Raw genomic sequence first — 23,907 nt, forward strand, 5'->3', positions numbered from 1 at the left:
CAAACAAATTCACACAGGGCAAGGGAAAGCTCTCAAGTTCAAATCGAAAGCTCTCTGATGGAGATGACAGAAAAACAAAAATAATTTAATTTCGCAGCCAGAGGCCAAAAATTATAGTTTCCATGCGGGTTTCTCGCAAGACTTCATGCTCAGACAAACATCTGAGAATGTGTTAAAGGAACTACTCAACTTTTATTGGTCATCTCAAAGCATCAACCCGTCGAGAGATGTCCGAACAAGAGTGAACTGCTTTATCTCCCATCTGCAATCTGATAAAGTACACCATCTCTGTCTCGACGAAAATAACACCACACACTGCTGAATGAAAACAAGGGTCTGTGGTTAACTTGCCATGACACCCAAGACATCAAAAATTAGTGCGATAGTTGGAGAAGTTTCGGGGCATTTCTTTCTAAAAGTTGTGCTGTAACTGCATATTAAGTGATGAATTTGTTTAAGAAAATCCATAAAATTTGTGAGGAAGTGGGAACTAGAGACATTTTGTCCGCAATATGTATGTATAGTTCTCAGTATATGAAGCAGCACAGAAATAATATGATAAATTGAGTCAAACAGATAAAATAATAATAGAATTTAGTGTATGAATATTCACACATCTTGCGGTTTCCAAAATATACTATGCAGATTTATATCTGCATATTTGAAACAGCTTTCGAATTGTTTTTACCTAAAACAAGTAACGTTGTATCATGATCTGTTAGGCGTATTTTATTTAAACCTTTAAAGAATCTGTAAGCAAAGAAATTTGGTTCTATATAGCTAAATTATTTCACTCGAAAATAAATTTTTCTCAGCGACAAGTGGTTGCGTTTATAAATCGCCGAGATGGCGTAGAAAATGATGTTTGCTGAATGTATGTATGTGTAAAAGCTCTGTGTAATTTTCACCCTGTTTTGCACAGCGATGGATTCAAAGACGAACTGCGCCCAGTGAGATTTATGCGAGGGGGAGTGGAATAGATGGAGAATAGCGAAAAAGCGTTCGAAAAGGATTAATTTTCCGCCAAGAATTGGGTGAGAGGAAGCGCAATTAATTAAAATACAATCAATGGGAGTGTCTGGCATTTTGTAAATCATCCCAAATCACTTGAAGTATTTCACGGTGCACAAATATCTCTTAATTCTTCAGAAATTGCCAGAGAAAGCTTTGCGATCTCTCTTTGCTATATAAATCATTTAACCTTTTCTTCCGTCGTTTCTGTCTTTTTATGAGACTCGATACCTAATGAAACTCTGGATAATTGAAATAATTTGGTATCTTTGCTCTTTGAATGAGGATAATATAATGAATTCTTTCTCTAAATTCTCTATTTTTTTCTTTTGAGACTTCTCACTTTATATCAGTTCATGTTACATTGCCTTTGAAATTTCTTTTCGCGCATCGTGTCTTAAAATAGCGATACATATTATTTACTGCAAGAGGGCAAACTGGAAGTGAAGGAAATGAAAAGTAAAATTATAATATTAATTGAATAAATACGCACAAATGTGGCCGAGAGAATATTAATTTCGTCCAAGGAAAGGGTTTTCTTGTGATTTGTATTGTACGCATAAATAATCTTTTTCAATAAATTTGAATATGTTGATAAAAAGAAATCAAGATAAAGTTCATTTTCATGCAGTCTGACAAGGTGTAACACACTTCATAATTTTTAATTCTTCTTCCGTTTCTTGTCTTTGCAGGCAATTTTCACTTTATTTTTCTAATTAACTGAAATCCAATCCTGTGTTAATTGCAACACCGCAACGCTAAAAGTGTGTAAACGAGCAGAAGCCGACATCTTTTCAGTGTGACCCCATGAAGGCACATTTTCTGCGAAGTTATCATTAAAGAATAATCAGCGGCGGAAGACAATGTGACGATGAGAAAGAGGGAAGACAAAACGGAAAAATGGTATGTAAGAAACGTAAGAAAGTATAAAAGTTTAGTCTCTTCTGGCAAAGTTTCTCATTGAGTTCCTTTTAGAAAGAAAATGGTTTCGTGGTCGCCAACAAAACTCATCCTCTTCTGCTTCGCTCCATTATAAGTTGAATATCCTTTTTGTACCAGTTTCTTGCTAGGTTTTCCCATGAAGTACAAAAAACCTTGAGCCAGTTTAATAACAAGAATTTTACAAGGGATTGATTGACAATAAAATTAAATACTTAAGATTATTATTATTAGAACTGACTGACTTATCATGAAACTGCCCTGTTCTCTCTATGGGATATTAATGGGTCTCTTTAGCCTGAATGATTGAACAAGAGAACAAAGGAATATTCAATGGAATGGGTGTGGAAAATGATTTCACACCTATCCAGTCCATCACAGAGCGTAATTCAAGCCTCCTCAGCTATTATAATTAATATTTTTCCATTAACAAGGTTGGTGAACGTTGCTGAGATGCTATATAGAATTACTCAGAGGGTGTTGGAAATTAAATTTGAAATTTATCATTGGCCAAGATTGTAATTTATTTCCTAGCCACACTCTGCTAATGCACCTTATGCACTGGACTTGTTAGACACTCTATGTATGGTGAACTACTAATAAAATACTAAAAACTATGGCCATTTCCACCCTTGCACTTGCACGGGTCTTTCTAATGGAAACATAGAATGGTCGGGTAAAAGAAAGGTGGGTGGAAAAAATCGTTGACACGGGTTGTAAATTTAGAGGGAGAGATGAAAACACCATCTCTCTCCCATGAGACGGAAGGTATGTGAGTGGATTGTAAAAAATAGAATTTGATGGGAAAAGGGCCCTCGCTACTTTCAGAAGGTGAGGGTTTTCACCCCCTATGGCCATCGTCTAACATACAAGGTACAGTGGGAACTTGTATATTTTTCAGCTACGAACGCCGAAAATCCCCAAAATGCCCCGAAAGCTGGATTTTTCTCTCACAATCTCTTCTACTAAACTATCGAGACATGCTCTTTCTCCCCATGAGAAACTCTCGCCCAAAATTAACCTTTTTCTGCATGAAGTAACATTTGCCCATACAATATTCATGACACAACAAATAGAATATAATTTTTGTGCACATTCCATGAGGAGATTTTCGATGATGGAGTATGAATAACGAAAGCTCCCTTTTAAGATTTCTAGGAATTCTCCTACACAATCTCTTGCTCGACAATAATCACAAATGCACACAAAATTCATTTTCAAGTATACACATTAATAGAACCGAATTCCATAGAAATATATTGAAGGCATATGTACATTAGAAGACAATGCGAGAAAGATTACTGAGAAAGAACATTACTGTATTAAACATAGCACAGCCAAACTTCTAAGGACCTATCTCATGACTACGCAAAAAGTAATGTCGCTTTGTTTGTGCAATTATTTACAAGATTTCTAATGGTTCACTTTACATACAATTCTATTAGCTTTTAAAAGTTGCTCGTGGAAAGCACGTGCGCATTTTTCCACAACATCAGGGGAAATTGAGACAGAACAGAAAAGATAATAAATGGGTGAGAATTATTTCGTGACTTTGGAAAAGTTTTCACTTTTTAACTCACACAAAGAGATTTTCCTGTCTTCCTCTTTGTTTCTGCACACATCTTTTTTTTCTCTCTCAAAAGAATTAGAAAGAAAAGAAAATTAACTTAAGATTGTAGAGACGACGGCAGAGAAACTTGGGCGTGAGCTTTCAGGGCACGCGGAGGAAGCGAGAAAAAAGCCTGAGATAAATACCAACTTCCTGTGCAAGATTTCTGAATATATTCCCGACACTTTTTATTCATCCCTTTCTTCGTGAACCCACATCGTAGGCTTTTTTACAACGCATTTTCTCTCACTTTGCACACGCCTATCATTGATAAAAATTATGTTCGATGAAAAGGTGGGTTTGTATAGAAATTTGCCAAAAGCTTTATATGGATGTTGTGTGCTCTACTAGGCGGGAAAAGAGATAAGATTATCCCTTCGTAATGCTGAGATTACTTTATTTTGCTGACATAATCTGATTTATGGCGCTCAAATTGAAAGCGCGTGAAATATTTCTCAGGGCCGCCATCCCTATTATCTACGTGAAGATGTATCAAAGAAAACTGAGGATGGGCAGGAGTGTTCATGTGTGAGGGTTTCACCATTGAAAGCTCAAAAGTATAAGGGCACCTCGTGTGGGCGATGAGCTTTCGAGAGGGATGAGTGTTCATTGCAAGGAGAACGTTGGTGAGAGAGTTTTAAAGTCATTACGAAGAGTATAGCCAATAAATTCATACATAAATTTCATATAACACTCTACAATCCATTTTGACAGCTTATATGCTTCAATAATAGCTTCAACTTTCCCATAAAATCCCTTTGGGGGAAAAAGGTATATAGCGGAAGGGAGAGTGCAAGCGGAGAAAAGACAAAGAACCACAAATTGATTATGAGTTTACTCGATGAAAATGGGAAGTTTTTGCACCCATCTAAAACTGATATGAGAAAACTTTTCTAATTATCGAACGAATATATAGATATGAAGTTTGTTCTATCATTTATGCTTGGGATATTGCTATTAATTCAATGGGCGGCTCTTTGGTGTGAAAATTTCTTTGCGGTGACAGCTTTTTGAAAACAATTGCGGAAAAGTTACTTTTTTCACCACTCTCCATTTATATACACCTCTTCCGAGCGTCGCACTATGAATTGAGCAACAGGTAAAATGCCCATGAAAAGAATGTCACGAAAGGAAGTTGAAAACACGCCACAATTTGCTATGTTCTCCCCATTCGAAAGCTCTGAGGAGAGTGCATGTCGTGGGGGGACGAAAAAAAACGAGAGAGGCCACTTGAAGAATGAGATACTATATAATAAAAAAGTGGAATGTTGGCTAGAAAAGCGGGCAAAGTTTCTCCACTTCCTCTCATTCAACATCAACATTACATTAAAAGACAAACTGGCCACTCACCTAGCACAAGAAATGTGTAATTCATGAATATCGAAAGACGTGAGCACAAAAACCTTAGGAGTTAATTGAGCTGGGCGTAGCCCGGCTCAATTAAGGACCTAGATACTTTCGGCCCCAAGGGTCCAAATTTTAAAATTAAAAATTACCATAACATACCACCACAAAGTAGGCAATATTCTATATTCGTGGACATAAACCATACATGCACTCGGGGATGTGTGCTAACTTCAGTGTGTGGACATAACCACAAAACCTCAAAGTTGTCAGTTGTCAATGGAAAAGATTTTAGATTCTATGGTGCGAATATTCAAGCAATTGCAAGAGATAAATCTACAGATTCATCTCTAGACAATTGTCAATACATTGGAGTTAGCGTAAGTTTAAATAAGGGTGAAAGTGGTTGAATTGCATCACCAATTCTACGTTGAATTTTTCTCTCTGCCATCAGCAAACGTTCTCGGGATTTGACCAGGTATCAGCGCCAGTGATGTCCAGATTGCTCGCGATGGTGACGCACTTGGGGGCGTCGCAGATTGCATTCATTACCACCAGAGAGTCCACCAGATGCCGGTGATCACCGACACGAGTGTTACGAGTCTCGAGGGAGCGCTCAATGGCGAACTGATGAATGGCATGGACACGAGCCAGAAAGCCTCTGAGTCGTCCGTGAAACAGTGCATTATGTACAAAGTCACCGGTACTGCAAACGTCCTTGTTCACCTCGACGATGACGGACAATTCGGGCTCTGAGAGATGATCACGATTCCCTATATTTGGCGATCACGACGTCTCCCAACTCCTTGAACGCATGCTATCGAGATTTGGCGTTGCTGTAGCGCTTGTTGTGTGCCTATGGACTGCTGGTATGCAGCAACTAAGTCTGCATCAGGCACGTCCTCCCAAAAATTTTCCATACTTAGCTTTCTATCTCTCTCGATGCGTTTCACCGGGTTTTCTCGCTAAAATGTCAGTACGAGAATCAGGGTTGCCCAAACCAATTAAACTGGACGTAGCTCGGAACTTACGCGTTCGCTTATCACGTTCTTTGTAATTCAATTTTATTTATTGCGCGACATTTTACAGTGATTGCTTGTTTGTACATGTACATTCTATATATTATCTTAGTAAATAAGAAAAGTATTCAGGTAAGAAGCATAAAATTTCTGAAAAAGTAGTGCAATAATTGCAGATTACACAATCTTCACAAAAAGTATCTAAAACACTTTGCGATGAACATCTACTTGACCTGTGCAAAGCTTTCGCAATCTTTCTAAAGGGTGATATAAAGGACCTGGTTTCAGCATCTTACATTACATCCGGAAACCAGAGCAAATCTCAAAGTCAATTAAAGGCGAAAGACAAGGGAGACAGAATGGGTGGCGAAAGTACCACAAAATTAATAATTCACGAATAATTAAATATTTTAATCACTCCCATTGTCTACGCCTGAGGTGTTCTTTTTATGGTGCTTCCGTGAGAGGTGGATGATTAAAAATTTACCACCTTTTCCTTCCATTTCTCTGGCAACGCAGAAAGACACTGTGGCATTTTTTACGATTATACATCCTTCATCCACCCTTAATTTCCCTTCGTGTGCATTTTATTTCATTTTGAGGATATTAGAGCACGACGGGACGAGGAAAAAACAGGCGCGCGGGAAAATTGTGAGTAATATTTAAAGACTGTGTGTGTGTGTGTGTGAAAATTGGCGAAAGACGAGGATAAGATAAAAAGAAGAACAGCCGCATACTAAAAAAGAGAGGGAAAAACGACGAGGAAGGTAAAATATTGCGCGTGAAAATAATAATAATAATAAAGATGAGAGAAAATGTTTTTGCGTGAACGAGCATTGCAGAGTCAGCAAAGCTCAGGAGAAAGTATAATATGTGGAGGAATTCTTTTGGCTTTCTTATGCTTCTCAAATTAAATTTCTCACTCTCCATGAGTGTGTGTGAAATAATAGAATTTATTCTTATGGCCCTGTAGCACATGAAGCGTGAGGGAGTTTAGATAAATTTTAATACACAAATGGATCACCCTCGGCTCGTCGAAGAATGGTGAGTTCTTGCCGAGGCTGTTCGCCAACCTCGATTCCATAACAATGTATGGAACGCACCTCATGAAATTTGTGTGATGAGGTGTGTTATTTTCTTCTTTTTTTCAGAAACATTGTGAATATTTTTCAGCACCGCATTGCGACATTACCCAAGAGGTTTTATTGTACCAGAATGTCCTCAAATAATATGAAAACATCCACAGTTGCTCTCATACCCTGGAGACTTTTCTCCTTCGAGCCCTCTCTTTTTTGCCAGGCCACTCTCGTTCTCTTAAAAATGCCATGAATTGGGAAGCACAAAAAAATTCCACCACTCTTTCTCTTTCTCTCCGTGAGAAAATATTTATTCATTGCAAAAATGGTGAAATTGTGTTTCTCATCTCATTTTACTTGTGAATCGTCTAAATACAACCAAGTGCGGGGGGTTTGCTTGTAATGCTCCCCAGTGTGCATTTATCAGACAAAGCACTCTATCTTTTGCATCTCTCCACCCCCAATTGTTTGTCTTTTGCCTCTCTTCATCGTCGCATGGGGGGTGATTTTTCTTCACCACACACACACAATATAAACTCGCAGACTGATGACATGGGGGACAAACCTAATTTGTCTAATCACGAAATATCATCAAATACGCACGCAACCCAATTGTATTTGGCTAATTTTTCTGGTTTCAATGCTGTCTGACTTCGACTATTTCTGCATTTATAATAAGACTAAGAGCAAAGCTTGCATCAAATGATAGAGACAAGATACAACTGATCGAAAATCCGAATCTTAACGTCTTTTCGTATCCTTACCAATCGTAACCTCAACTAAATCAGAAAGATGTTCTCACCCATTATACACATTCTACTTATATTCTATAGGATCAGAAAAGTTACTGCAGCTTTTGCGACAATATGTCGCAATTAAATAAAATTGAAAATGAAGGAAATTAATCATCAATAAGATATAAGATTACGTCAAACTAAAAGAAAAATAGTTTGAAACTTTTGCATGTTTCATTCATTGAAACGACAAAGTTTTTCTACTGCAAAATAAGTATTGACTTTTTCTTATTTTCCTAGAATTCAAAAATTGTTAGACATGGCGACAAACAATACATTCCCCGTCTTTTCGTGGCGTAACATTGCGCGGAAAAAGGCGACGAATTTTAATAAGGCTAAAAACATACCCGTCAATTGAGAAAATTGTGGGTGGCAAACAGTTTTCTCATACAGTGAAATTTCACGTATTAAGCAGATTAAAGGCTTCTCGTGCACCTTTGCAACTCCCTCAAAAGCCAGACAATAGCTTTAGCTGAACTATAGGGAAAATAATACTAAATTGGCGGTGTGAGAATATTTTTCACAGTCGAAAGGGGTGTGTTTTGATATGGAATTGCCGAGGGTGGTTTCTTTCACACCAAATTCACTTTTCTCAATCGTATTAAGCCGGTTATTGGGGTCGAGTATTCCAAGCTTTCATGGAAATTAGTCGGGAATTTATTGTCGATTTTCCATTTCATCGCATTTCAATGCACCACTCCTTCAGCTTCTTTTTTGCGACCGACCTAATCCACTCTTATTCCACTGTGACTGTTTTCCTTGCTTTCGCTCTCTCTCTCTTTATCTATCTCGCCATCTCTCTCTCCAGTGGGTTTTGGGGTGGATGACGATGGGAAAATCTGAGGAATAGAAGAAAAAGGAGTAAAGGAGAGCGAAAAAAGGGATGGCAGATTCTCTCCCCTTGGCAATAATCATTGTGTGAATTCATTGTGAAAATCACACCAGAATCCTCCTCGTTTCGCCCAACTTTAACTTCCAACTATTGCCGTGATTATTGGGGTTGTCCTTTACAGCGTCATCATGATGATCCTTTTGGTCTCTCAGGAGGAGTGAAGCACAGCCAAAGGAACGGAGAAAGATCAATTTTGCTCCTCATTTTTATTTCAATTTCCCGCCTAAAGAAAGGAGACAAAACTGTGTGCTTTTTATGTAGCTTTTGCAATCCTTAAAGTTTTCCCTTTTAGAAAGGCACCCCAAGACGAAAGTCAAATGAGAGAGTGAGAGCTGGAATTTTATTCCTCCTAACATGTTTAGTGCGGAATTGATTTCTTTGTCCATGTTTCCAACAATATCGTACAAATTCCTCTCTCAATGGTTAAACCCGACTGCGTGCTTTTGAACGTCTCACAGCATGTGTGAATTTCTAATGCAATATAAGCTCATAAAAGTTTCTATTTGAACTTGAAACCGACGGGGAACCCTTTTCATGTCGAGAATGGTATTGAAAGGCGAGACTTGGCCTCACAGAAACCCTCATCTCTGGGGCGCCCTTCGAAATTTGCTCGTATTTCGCCGGAACGAAAAAAAGGCACAGAGTGCGTTATGATTGTGTGTTAAAAAAGGCGAATTGAAGTTGAGAAATCTACAAAGAAAACATCGTTTTGTTATTCGTTTTCAGCATAGTTGAGCTTTTACGATTCTAGCAAATTTTGCTTCCGTTCTTATCATCGCTCAATTGGAGTAATCTACAACAAGGACGAGAGTAAAAGTAGCGAAGGCGCTTCAACGCAAGTGAGGGCGAAAGTGAGCTAGACGTGGGTAGTAAAAGTAAATATGTATTTATTAAATGACATTTTCTTCTGCAAACGCAAGTATATTTGCTAACCATTTTCGCCGAGGATTTCCAATGCGTTACTTTTTCTTGTACAGAAAAGCCTCAACTTGAGCTTTTATGGTAACTATAATTAATGTCTGAAGGACCAAATCAATAAACTTGATGATTTGGTAACATTTCTTTAGTAAGGTTTCCCTGTTTACAAAAGAAGCCCAATAAATTCATAAGACATAAAAGAAAAGGAAGACTGCACTAAAGCGTGGTCTGCAAAGAATATTCTCTGAGTAATAATGAGGTGAGATGACTAAACTAGCAACGTCAATGTCCTCCACTTCTCCGCAAATCCAATTGACGACAAACTCAAGTAGGAGAGAACACTCCAAAAGTCCCCACATATGAATTGCTCGGCGCTGAGAGAAAAATTGCCTCTGTCTACTTGATGGCATGAGTTGGTGGCTGTTGAAGAAGTTTCCCCCTGTCGTCACATCATGGCATTGGGGAAAATCCGATGTGGGGGAAGAAGTGCGATACAGAGATAATTTAATTGGCCAATAAATACATCGCGTGACCTCAGATGTCGTTACAGAGCTGAGGAAAATATGCCCAACATGATCATCAATGATGACTTTCCATGTTTCAACCAATGACCATATCCGGTACTAATGCTTCCTCAATTTCTGCACGACTCGTGCCAATGGAAAAGTTAATGTTTGGCCTGTTTACACAACACAAGTTCTGTGGCCCCGACAAATATTGCTGGCAATTTTCCGTGAAGAAAATTTTCTTCGGTGTTATTTTCCTTTTCTATATCACATAAACCACATCAGAGATTTTCACCAAGTATTAGTTGTGTGTCGCCTGGCGTTTTCTATGGACTCATGGCTGGAATGGTGATGGGTTGCAGGCCGCAGAGCTGACAAAGCTCCACACACAGTCATATTCAATATATGGCAGGGAAAGCTTCTAGGAGGCAGGAATTTGATATATTTCACATATGTGTCATGTGCTTGTTAGAGGCTTACTGGCTGAACAATTTCTAATGTTGCGTCCTTTGTTCTTACACAGTCACGCGCAAAAATTGTCCACATGTGCATTGTTACACATTTAATGGCTTTGTTTTGAAACATATAATGTTATTACATATAGTAATGATATTAATCATTCTGTAAGTGTGTCAAATCATGGAAGATGCCAATTCTATGATGAAAGCTTTTGAAATCAAAGTACTGTTGACAGAAACTTTACGGGTTAGTTACGTACAAGGTTATGTATGTGCTTAAGAAGATCCGAGTTCCAGTAAATTATTGACAATCTTTCAAGTACACTTGCAGAATATGCAATATATTTCCATTCTGATGAAAATCAAAGAGAGAATATTGTCATCACAAACTACGCATTGACGATCTCTATCTTTCCTTCCATAATAAAGCTCTCGTATTGGGAATTACTATAATCTTCTTAAGGAATAAATATTACAAAGATTGCAATATTTGCATGATTTAAAAAATCTTCACATTTTGAATATTTTTCCCTTTTTTATGTCAAAAATGGACTCTGATCTGTATGTTCATTTTTCTAGCAAAAATATAAGCAACTAGAAGAACATGCTCTCATACTGAACTGTTTCGTTGATATTTTTATCTTTCCCGTGAAATTTCTAGAAATTTTAATCTGACATTTTCACACATTTTTCCACCATCCAAAATACACTTTGAGCACGAGTGTATGTGAAATTAATGGAAAAAAGCCTCCCATCGCCTTGTATCAGTGTTCAGTAATAACTTATGAGTTATATGAAGACATATGTTGTTCCATCTCTGAATGTTATAAGTGCGGTCTAAGATGGACAATATGATTGTCTGTTATCTTCCCTATTATCTAGTCTCTTCATTGAATACCTTTATTGCAGCCTCACGTTATCATACTTCTGACGGAATATTGCATGTTGAGTGCCAATTTTCTTCCTACATGCGCTTGATATATGAAATTGGATTCTGGGAATTACGAATTTCGATGCATACATATGTCGCCATATTTGCAATCATTTCAGATACACATTCCTCATTGTTTAATTTTAAACTTATATGCATCACATTCCATATTGTATAAACTTATAAACCAATTTGATTGCCTGTCAATCACGGGAATATGGAAATGCCAATTTTAGAGACATAGATTTTCTCTCTAGGTTGAAGAGTAGGAGAGTTTGTTCTTAGAAGGAATTTATTTTGTGGTTTACCTCGGGGATTGTTCTGAGACTTTCACATCCAGAGGCGACGTTGAAAGTCTTTATACTGAGTGCATGAACCAAGGCTTCTTAAAAGCCTCGACAGACTGTCTAAAACAGTGTTATTTTGATTTTGTTCCCATCCTTCTAAACCTCAAAGAGTCGAGCTATGTACATGAATAAACAAGCAGTGGCTTTTAAAGATTCACTGGAAGACTTTCCTTTCACTTCGAAACTTTCTGGTCAAATTTAAATAATGTATACTTTGCCTCAACCAATTTAGATGTAATAATCTCGATTTATCATTAATTTTCCACTATTCTACAATCATTTCAGAGATGAAAGCTACTAGAAAAGCAAGAGTGCAAATGGAGCGTCACAAAATTGACTATTGAGTGATTATTTTCACAAAGAGTGGAGGTGAGTTATGGTGACATATTAAATTGATTTCCCCAATTTTCTGACTCCATCGCTATGATTATTTAGGTATCATCGATCCAAGTTCGCTTTCTCTTAAAAAAAAAAAGAACACCGTGAGTTAAATTCTGCTCGCGTGAAAAATGATACGCGCGCAAGGAGGGAATCATTTTCTTTCGCCGAATTTGCCACGATGAAATTTACTCTCTCCTTTCTCCTCCATAATTGGCCTGTCACTTTGTCATGATAAAATTTAATTGATGGTCTTCTTCGGCATTTGAGACACTTCAACATTTATTAACTTGTGTGTCTCCAGAATGAATCTCTATATAATGGAGGAATATTGAATTTTCTCATTCGACACACAGTCTCTCTTCTCTCAAGCGCTTTTCATCTTACTGCCATTATTGGAATATTATTTTACACACATACACATTATTTTCCCATGAAAAATGCGAATGTAAAAAATTTCATGCAATTTTTTCTCGCACCTTCAATCATCCCTCACACCCCGTCAAAATCCCCTCCGTCAAATCGACTTTTTCTGCCTCTTCTCGCACACGAAAGACATTCGAAACTTTGGCAGGAATGCGAATTTTCAGGGTTGGTATAGTAAAAAATGGAGGGTAGAATTTCACATAGTGTCATCTCGTGTTTTTCTTTTTTTCCAGCGGTCGGTGGGGGATCTCTTCTGCGTCTCTCCGCGCACACATGTGAAAGAAAAACGAGTCTCGCATTTTGGCGAAAGTTTTTTTCTTCTCCTCTCCACAAGCAATTCTTTTCCATGGCGCTATTGAAGCCAGTGGAAATTGGACTTTGAATATGTTAGAATTGAATTTCAATGCGCCTTTTGTGAATTTGTGAGTGTTCAAGTGGAATATGCGTAAATTCACTGCCTATTGGAATGGATTCGAGAGTGAAGCCACTTCAGGACGAGAGAACACCAAATACGTAGTCATAGGAAAAAGTTTGAGCGGAAAAATTGCATACATTATTCATTTTTTTCCTAAAGGGCGGCAATTCAGAAGGGATGACGCATGTCAATGGAAGAGTAATGGTGAAAAATTTGTTAAATCCTTCTGATGCAATTTGATGAGAACATTCAATAATAACTTGGCATTCGACTAACATAGGGAGTAAATGACACTGAATTAATCAATCTGAAGATATGTTTTATCCCGCAAACCATTCAAGTATAAAATGATCGTGTATTCTCTGAGTTTTGTTCATTCAATTTGTTGCTCGGATTTGAAACATAACCTACGCACGTCTAAATCTGAAAGTAAATCTAAAAATATTGAAAATCTAAGAGTAGATAATCTTCGAATTCATCAGAAGATGTTAAAAGATTTTTTCCATTCTATTGTCTGCAATTAGCGTAGAGGTTTGTAATACATATGTGCCTTAAATTTAGTGTTTTTCTTGAAAACGTTACGAAAATTTAGAGGACTTAAAAGAAAACAATAAATAAAAGCGTAAAATAACAATCGATGTCTGGAAAAATATTATAAGAACACTCTGATTAACATGCCTTTCTAAAATTGCTGAAGTCAGCAATTATAATAAGTAAATTTTCAACCCTTCTAAAAGTGAAGACATTCTCAAGTGCTTCTCTTCATGGCGCAACATTTGACTGCGAGCAGATCGTATAGAAACATTTCATTGTTATATCAATGGACGTGTTTCCCTGAGAAAGTCCTCATTGGCACGTCCTTGTCATATTGTCAAGCTGTGAATATCTACATATAGATAGAGATATAAGCTCACACTTTGCCTTCAAACGAAAGAGGAGACATTTTAAAGAATATCTTCTGTACTCGCACGGCGATGGGGAAATTAGAATTGAAAGCGACAGAATGTGTGACTTGCAAACTTATATTGACTTCTTCTCCTCAGCGGAAGGTTGATTTTGCATCACATCTCGTCTTTTCTGCGTATTTTTACACCGCACGAAACATATGGAAAAACTTTCGCTTTACCATTGGGTGGAATTTTCCTGTCAGACGCATTTTTTTCTGCTTTATGGGAAGACTTTTTCCCAACCTCCTTGACTGATCAACATCGCGAAAAAAGCGCGAGGCCGATAAGGGGAACATTTTCATTCTCCCATCTCGATCACCTTTTTTAAGCTCCGCCGAGCGATTTCGACGTAAATTGAACTCCACCGCTCAAACCATCAACGAACGCCATCGAGTGTCGCAGAGCATGCGAATGAAGGGGAGTGTGGGGCCAACGGGATGACATGTGAAACCGAAATCATTTTTCAATAGCGCCAGGAGAAAATTCATGTCTCGCATTCCAAATGAATACATTTCATCTTCTCACACCTTCTGCGATGCCGTCAATATTCTCGAGATGGTGGCAGAACAACCACCAGAGATATGAGAAATGATGGCAAAAGGGCGGAAGGAGTGGGTGAGAAAGCGAGCAAAAGTGGCCGGAAAAAGCTTCGAAAACTCCCTCGCTAAAGTATCGCATGAGAGCATCAATTGGAAAATCTGCAGAAAATTGCACAAGAAAATTTTTATTGCCATTGCATGTGCCACGGGATCATTGGACCGTTATGTCTGCATTCGCGTATTCAAAAATAAATGCATAACAATTTTTTATTTTTCCCAAAATTAAAGTTAATATACAAAATTTCAAAGTCTTAAGGAAAATTTCACAAAGAATTAAATATTGCCGGTGTTAGTGCCAAATCGTAGACAGACGGAAAAGTTAGTAAATGCTCAAATTCCTTGTTAAATTCCCATTATTATCCGAAATTACTCAACTAATTTTCAACCATTACAGTCAATCACTTTAATCAGAGCTGTGCACCAATTAATTTCCCCTGCTCAGCAAAAGAGCTTAAATCTCCATCTGAATTAAATTGGTGTTTAGCGCGAATTCATTAGGTGAGTGTATTAGGAAAGCATTCATGGATGCCACCAGAAAGTTGCATATTATATCGATGGTCCTTGTGCATTAACCCCGCGGCGGTTGGCCGCACTAGCATGCAACAGTGCTGCCGAGTAGCGCAAATGGAAATTTCCAATCTAATTAGAGGGCCGAAAAGTAAACCCTCGAGAGTTGGCGGCTGCTCTAGGGCATGAGCAGCATCATATGATTCATCCTCTTTAATTTATTCCCAATGGCACATCAGACCAGCCTCGAAATGGGATACGATCAACAAACCCTGATTGTTTTTCGTGGTTTTTCATCCATCGCAAACGCGCGCAAACTATGTATGTCGTCCATTCGCGCCTGAGAGCTCAGATGCGCTGCTGATGGCGCGATATGCCAGGAGATCATTATTGAATTCGCACAATTAATTGAAAAAACCACTGGCAGCTGTTTATTATTATTATTATATCTATGTGCTGATTTTTTACTGCTCAAATGCGATAATCCGCCTGCAAAAAAGTCCCTGTTTGCCTTCACGCCATAGCCAACACACTCCCCTTTCCTGCCTGTTTACTATCGATATTGGGCATATTTGTTTATTTTTTGACTCTCATGACAGTTCCACGCCCCGGAAGAGGGGGCAGCCACCCATCTAGGCCGCAGTGTGCTTTTTCCGACAGACCGACACACGCTGAGACGGACAGTGACAAAAAGCTTACAGCATTGTGGGATTTTTCAGTGCGGGATGTTTGTTTACATGTTTATTTGCATATAATGAGCTTCAAAAGCACACATTTGAATTTATACACAAAAATACGACAAACACCCTTAAATTACGATGAAGTCTCCATGCATGTGCCGCAGAAAATTCGCAAATATCCCAAGGAGAATGTAAATATTACACAGTTTTGTATAATGTTAAAATATTCCACAGAGGCTAAATAAACAGTTTTTCCATTTTGGCGCTGACAAGCGCTTTCAGTGAAGAGTAAAGGGATTTCCTTAAGCTTATGTTCAAATCCTCTACTGGAAAAGTTCAGGCTGCAAGTGCTGTTTTTCATACCCAAGTAGCACACTGTATCAAATTTTTAGAACTCCTCTCGATATTCTGAACTTTGTTCTGAAATTAGCATGTGTTTTGAATGTATGAATTATGTATTTCATGTCCAAGTCTAAATAAACAATGTTGTAAACATTCTGCATACGTTTTGGAGATTCACAAAATCAATTATATAAAGTCTAGTAGTTTTTTTCCTGAATATTTTATTTCAGTTATCGCAATTATTTTTATTTTCTATAATTCCCAGTCAATAAACAAAAAAACATAAAAAGAGCATACTGCTTTTGGGCATATAATGCATAATTTATTTTATTTCAATTTATTAAAAAAAATATCTTTTTTGTGTTCAATATGTATGTTTGATATGTAAATTCAACCATTCCATAACATATCAAATAAATCGTGTCGTGATGAAAATTATTCTAAATCCAAATTAATCGTTCCAATTTCTCACGCACGAATAACACGTTTGAAATTGGCTGGAAGTCTGAGGAAAACTTCTAATGTCTTTTTAGTTTTCAAATCACAAACCAGAAATCATGTTCAATCTCACTTTACTCATCTGAAAATCTGTTCGCCTGAGAAAGTTCCCTGTTGGCGACATACTGAAGTGCTTGTCATGAAGTATGGCTTGGAATATTGTATATTTGGTGTGAAGGATGGAAACTAATTATCGTCTATCTGACGAAAGAGATTCACCGATGGGAATCTTTCACGTTTGCCATCGCATTCGAGATGTATTGAGAATTTCTAAGTTATGATTCTCTACAGATAAGACGTGTACAGCCAACTACAAACCAAGTTGTAGCGATGCTCCGTTGAGCGGAATGTTTCCCACCGCGAGTTACTTTGCGTCGCCATAGCAGAAAATTGGGAAACTTTTAATGAAGTAAATTTTCTAAACTGTCATATTTTTCACTTTATTCTTAATTAACAAGCTTCCGCAAATTCTGAAATATTTATAATTGATTTTTGAGCACAGCCACGCCAATGAAATCCGTCATTCTGGACCATTTTGTACACTCTCGTCAAAACTGTTTATGTCGCTTATCGCTGTGAGATTATGCAAATAATTCGCTGAGAAGGGCTTAAAGCGCGGACAAAAATAAATTTCATCCTCCCAATTTAGCGATGATTGCACCATCAGGAGAGACAGATAGCGAACGCTTAACGAGCGAGGAGGACATAAAGAATTTCCCAAATGATTCTCATCTGTTCGGTGTGTGGCAAAAATTTCAGCCAGTCGCGAGAGACCGTAAAAAAGACTAATTAATTATACGTGTGAAACTAATTAAGAGTTCCATATTGTACCCTTGGCCCGTGCGGATAATTATTTTTTCATCCATTGTAATTCACAGCCTGCATTTTTGTGCACTATTGTCTCCAGTTTTGCAGCGGGTAAAAAACTAATAACATACACAGATGTGCCCGAATGCCAATGACAGCTTTCCTCGGCGCTTGCCAATATGTGTGCTTTACCACCCAAGAAAGAATGCTAATTATTAATTATTGTTGAAATAATATGCACTTTTTCAACTGTCGCAGGCACCGACAAACGAATTACGTTACTTTTTCAAAGAAAAGAAAGAAAAACTTAAAGAATGTTTAAATAATTTAGTATAATTTGATGCCTATTTATGGAATTAATTACTCAACTCAAGACTCAATTAATTGGTTAATTAAAGAAAGGGTAATTTTCAAAATTTCCTTGTTAAATATTTGATAGTTTTTTCAGAAGTACTTCCTCTATGAACCATGATCTCTGAAATTACTGTGCTTGTGTCTGTGGCGAACTGTAAACAGAACAAGAATAAAAAGTCTCAAATGTAATGCTTGCAAAGAGCATTTTAGCATATAAGATTTTATTCCATCAAAGAGACATAATGACGAATTTTCCCCAATTTACAAATGACGAAGTCAAAATGATCTCAACCAGAGAGAAAGAGCATTTTCTCTTGTAATTTCCATTATTAAATATTCCATGATGAAATATTAATTTTCAGTCAAAATTTATGAATTTTCCTCTATATTTCAATGGCGATACTCAAGACGATGCGAGAGGCGGTATTTGTTTGTCAGTGTGGGTGTTTTAAGAGTGATAGGAGAGAAGAGAGCTTTCGGTTATGGACTTTTTTTTGCTATATAGCGTCTGGAAAACGTTAGCTAAAAGTGTCGCCAGATGATGGTCCTATTATCCTGTGGAGAATGTTTAAAGCTAAAACTGTTCCAGCGCATGAGAGAAGATTGAAGGTTAATAATTCCATTCACCGTAATCATTTAGGGATGTACTTCAGCGCCATCAACTTCCGCCGCTGACAAAATCGAAAATGCGATTGTGGTGTTTCGTTCCACTCACTTTTCTTACAATACTCCCATCGATTTTCACACACACATAGACGCACAACGGGAAATTGTCGTGGTGAGCGGAAAAGCGCTGGGGATGAATGGGAATTGGCTTGTGCGTGTGGGGGAAGCTTGAATAAATACAACGTATAAATAATAAATGGATAATGCTAGGATGGGCTGGGCAAGGGACGCCGATGTTGATGATGATGATGATGATGATGGAAGTCTGTGTGAACTTGAGTGTTGGCTGGGAAAGGGGATCTCAGCTTCTTGGCTGTATACAACTGTAATGGCAACTGCAGCAGATGCTTAACGTGAATTTTCCTTCATAGCAACAGATGGAATAACTTCCAGACTGAGAGAGAATTGCCATGTACGCTCGCATGTCGTCAATGCGACACACCAAAACCCGATGATTCGTATCACAATGTATTATGAAAGTCAAAAGATACTCACAAGTAGATGCAATAATATTTAATATACGTGACATCATATGAAGATGAAATGACTGCACTTCCTGGATAACATAATAAACTATATACCATTTCGGTAGATGTTGCCAAAATTGTGATATAAAATTTCCAGTGATAGATGACCACAGCTGTAAAAACTAAAGATTCATCGTCGCCAGCTACGTGATGATTTATGACTATACATGGTAGTTTTTCATGGGGAAAAACCCATTTAATTTTACCTATGAGAATATACGACTTATCTACTATACTGAAATGAAAAGTATTTCCTTGAAATGCTTTTGATCCCTGATTGAGAAAGCGTATGCAAATAAAATTGATCACCCACTTAACGTCTCTATAGCATATTGTAAGCATTTTATGTGTCTTTTGACACCACTTCACTGGAACTCCTTCTCCGAACATATCCTTCCCACCAGATACGGCTGGTGATGACAAAAATATTTATATGGTGACACATAAGAGGGAAATATCTAATATAAAAAATATCGTAACATAAATTATTGTGCGTTGTGAATAAAAACGCAATATTACCATATTTTCCTATGCTGGGGATTTTTCATCTCATGCTAAACTGATTTTTATTCACGCACACACACGCACCTAAGCAAATTTCGCCACCGACCGGCTGTGCGCCCCAAAAGCATGGGCGAAGCTCCATATCTGCATGACTGCGAGAGAAGTGTAGAAAAAACCATCGTCCGGCCAATTTAGTCACATTTTCCGGGAGAGGAATGGTCGGTTGGAAAACCATATTTTTTCCATGGAATTGTGTGTGGTTTTTTGTGTGCGCCCCCCACTCTCTGAATCCCTTCAAACTAGACACAATGGTCGCAAAAAATCTCTCTTGGGTGTGTGGAATTTATTCCACTCTACATTTTATGAGCCTATATTCTATTATGCCCGTGTGGGATGAAAGAAGAGATCAAGAAGGGTGCTTAAGAGGGAAAAACCCTTCTTCTCGTACAAGTGGGGACGAGACAATCTCCCACAGAGACCATTTAGGAAGACAAATTCCCCCTTCGTTGCCGAGGACGAGCAAACTCATATAAATTCACATTCTAAAATCACCTATTGATGACGAACATTTACAGTGACATGATTTGAGAATTTTTCAGGCATCTCTGCAAAGGGACTCATCGGCATCATCCTTTAATATTTTGTCCATAAATATAGAGGCAGATTTGGAGGAGCTTAAGAATGAATCCCTAAAGGATTTTGTGCTTACCCTGCTTTTTGTGTCTTTCATCACCTCAATTGGGAAACTTTGCATAACTCTGGAAAACCCATCTCACCCTCACTCCGCCGGCAGAATAAATTTATCTTCGTAATGAAAAAGTCCAAATCTTTCTTGGAAAAGTCTATATTGACTATTGAATTTCGTACATTTGCTCAATTATATGGCTTTATAAACTCAACTTTTTCAATAAAAAAAAAGAGAAGCTGCAGAAATACATGTATATTTTTGAAATCATATGAAACTTTTTAGAATGTGATTACTTTGCAGGTTCACTGCCGTATTTCCAGAATGAATTCTCATAATTTGATCTACTCTAAATCACTAAGACAGAAATGAGGAGCAGAAACAGTTTCAGGAGTCAGCTTTCGTCATCCGCGTAACAACCATCCACACATTTCCAATAATGCCCGCGCCAGAGATTAACGATAATTGTGGGCGAAAGTGGCATAACCCAAATTCGACTTGTACATTTGACAGATGCCTTGCAAATGACAAAATCACTCAGTAATAATAAATTCTCTACATATGAATGATAGCCACAATTTCAATACTGAATTACTTCGTAAAATTTGCTGGAAAATTTGAATGTTTGCTCGCTTTGGGCATTTAGCTGTGAATTATTAACATGGTTCGCTGGGCAAATAGATAAATTCAACAGATGATGGAGTAATTATTTTATTCTCAATTATTCATGCAAGTTGGTTCCTGGAAATTTGTAGCGCATATTATATTCCACTTCTACAGAGAATTGCGAAAAGAGCAAAATATTCGAGACTTTGTGAAAAAATTCCTGGCTTTGAATGTCTTTCAATGGAGGATGAAATTTGTGTCTTGATGGGCAAGTTTTCAAAACCTTAAATTGATAGTTGAAAAACTTTCGTTCATGCAGAAAGTAGAGGAAGAGGAGAAATATATAGAAATTTGATGAAAATAATTTTCTTTATAGAACTGCAATTTTACAATAAATTACTCGTGGCTTTTGATGAAAGTTCGCAACAAACTTTTCACTCAAACTATCATTTTGGGGCCAGGCAGAGGGGAAAACCTTGAGAATCCACTGAGTGGAAAACAATTTACATAAAATGGATTTCGGGGGGTTTTTAAATGGCAAAAAAACAATTTTATTTTGCCACTAACGTTTCATATTTGTTAATTAATGTAAATTGCGTATCATTTTTTTTATTGCTCATGTTTATACAAAATTGACGCGTTACGTGTTTTATTTGACATACAATAAACTCATGGTGAGAAAGCTCATTTGCATTATGCGAATGAAATATTCTTGGATATTTAATTTGAGTTTAAATATCATATGCAAAGAGCAGATTTTAATACTGCAAACTTTATTAGATATTCACCCCTTTCTTATTCGCATTTCACAATTGTTTCTTTCTTTTTCTGCTCTTTGAACACAAAGTTAGAGATGAAGAGACATTTTTTTTATTGAATTATACTGTCTCTTGACAAGTTTTATTTCCTTCACAGTTCAAATTGGAGCTTTTATCAAGAGCATTGGGGAAAATGGGGAAAATGAAAGCTTTCAATTGAGGTAATTTACTCGTGAAAACTTTCAGAACATGGGCGACCCATAAATTATTTATCAATTAGTTGCTGAAGAATGCAAATTAAGAAAGAGAGTCTGAATGAGAAAAGAAAGTTATTTTCTTTCGTATTTTCCCTCATGTCTTCACTCCGAAGTTGACAATACGGAAAATTATCATCTATGCTCCTAATGTCAATTTCCTTGACCCATTGTTTAACACCACGAGCCTATATGTTGGTGCTTTAAAGACTTTGTATGTTTTATTGATCATTTGAGTGCATTTGAGGTGGTTTGTCTGAGGAAATAGTGGCCGGAGAATGAACGTGTATGTTTACATAATTAGTACTTGCTCTGTTTGGCATAGTTTTAATTACATCATCTTGTATCTGGCGATGATGTGTAAGTTCCACAGCGGCTGAATTGCATGGCTCGCAACACTTTATATATATATATATATATACATATATGCAACAATGCCGTAGCAACAAATTCAGAGAAATGCTGTACAAAATCGGAATGGATAGGAGACGGGTTTTAATATGCAAATGAGCTGTGCTACATACCATTTTACATACACCACAAAGCTTTCAAAACCAGGAGAGGCCCAAACACACCATATAAATTCCCTCTAAGCATCGGCAAGAGTTTCTATGTTACCTGGGCATTCCATCCTTCGCCCCCCCTCCAATGTCTCACCCCGAAAAACCGGATTTCCTCCCCGTGTTGAGATTAACTATTTAACCGTCATCTCAGGTACCCCTTGTCCGCCATATCGTCAGGGAGAAAAAATCACGCCGCATACCAAAAAGTTGGTGGTCCATTTTATGCCCAGTACTGAGCATATCCCGAGGGAACTAAATATGAATTCTCGGCACTGTGGGAAAGGTTTCTCACTGAATTTGTACATATTCCGGCGCAAGAAGTCTCTATTGTCTTCATTGAAATGAAATTAATTAGACCACTCATAGAGGATTTTATTCATGTCCTCTGAATTGATCATATATGATCGTTTTCCAGAATTTCCATTAACATCAATTAGAGAATGAAAAGCCTTAATTTTCTTACATTCAGATATTTTAGGTGATTTTATTATATTATTTTAAAATTTCATCTGTCAAATATTTTAAAATAACAACACTCATCTTTGCTCAAATAATTGCTATATTGAAAATATTACCCAAATTTGTGGTAGAAAAATGACAAATCTTTAAACATTTTTTATGTGAAAAGTGGTTTTTTTTTCAACACACGGGAAAATTACCAATAAATTTTCTGCTCCCATTGAGCTCTATATACTGTTTTAATTTAAATATCCCTCATTTGTGTGTTTTATAATTCCAATGGTTTTTCACTCTCATCAACAACATGAGAATATTTTAGTAGAGGCACAAGAGCTTTTAGTTTATTATTTTTGGTTTTACCAAACAGCCCGAATTAGGCCGTCTCGCTCTCGCACACAGTTAAACCCTCGCTGTGAGAGGACATAATCAATTATGCTTCCGATATATTACAGCCGAGGAGAGTGGACGAGACAGTGAGTCGCCTGCAAACATCCCAGAGTCTGGGTCACGAATCAGCAAAAAGAAAATTCCCATCTAATAGTGTTGTTTGGGGAGCAGTTTTGGGGGCTTGCAACACATGTGCGTGACATACGAGGGGTGTCCCTTTAATAAAAATATGTGCAGTATTTCATCCTGGGCTGTGAGGTTGTGTGTCTCTGTTCCGTGTGAGGACGCGATTTTTCGCCTAGAATGTCTCAATATCCGGCATTCTTCCCATGATTTTCATTACGAAACTTGCAAAGTATGGAATTTTCCTTATGTGCAACCCCACCTTCAACTCTTGACTGAGAAGGTGGGCTGGAAATATGTGTGTCTGTGTGTGGAAAATCCCAAAAGATTTTTTACCCTCTGTGGGGAAGAATAAAATGTTGACATAGAAACATTCATGGGTATAAAAGTTTACAAGCTTTCCACCGAGTGTTTTTCCATACGAGGCGCGTCAAGTGAAGAAAATTTCTCATTCGTGGGGTGTTTTTCTCGACACCGCCTCACGATGAAAATCCATATTCGCCCCGTCTTCAGGTCTATTTTTCATGAATCCTCTTTTAATCTGAAAGCACTGCTCTACTCCTCAACCTCTTCGGCTT

The 23,907-nt window shown here is 37.5% G+C and overlaps 1 protein-coding gene across 1 annotated transcript in view; it reads left to right on the top strand.

Moving 5' to 3' along the window:
• Positions 1–23,907, top strand: part of LOC132256898 (leucine-rich repeat-containing protein 24-like) — a 59,779-nt gene that overhangs the window by 29,722 nt on the left and 6,150 nt on the right. Inside the window, exons 2-3 of the mRNA XM_059753493.1 lie at positions 1,704–1,914; positions 12,130–12,213. The gene's annotated coding sequence lies outside the window, so the exon portion shown is untranslated. The remainder of the gene's footprint in view (positions 1–1,703; positions 1,915–12,129; positions 12,214–23,907) is intronic.

Source organism: Phlebotomus argentipes, unplaced genomic scaffold (genome assembly GCF_947086385.1).
Source record: "Phlebotomus argentipes unplaced genomic scaffold, Phlebotomus argentipes genome assembly contig_33, whole genome shotgun sequence".
Lineage (NCBI taxonomy): Eukaryota > Metazoa > Arthropoda > Insecta > Diptera > Psychodidae > Phlebotomus > Phlebotomus argentipes.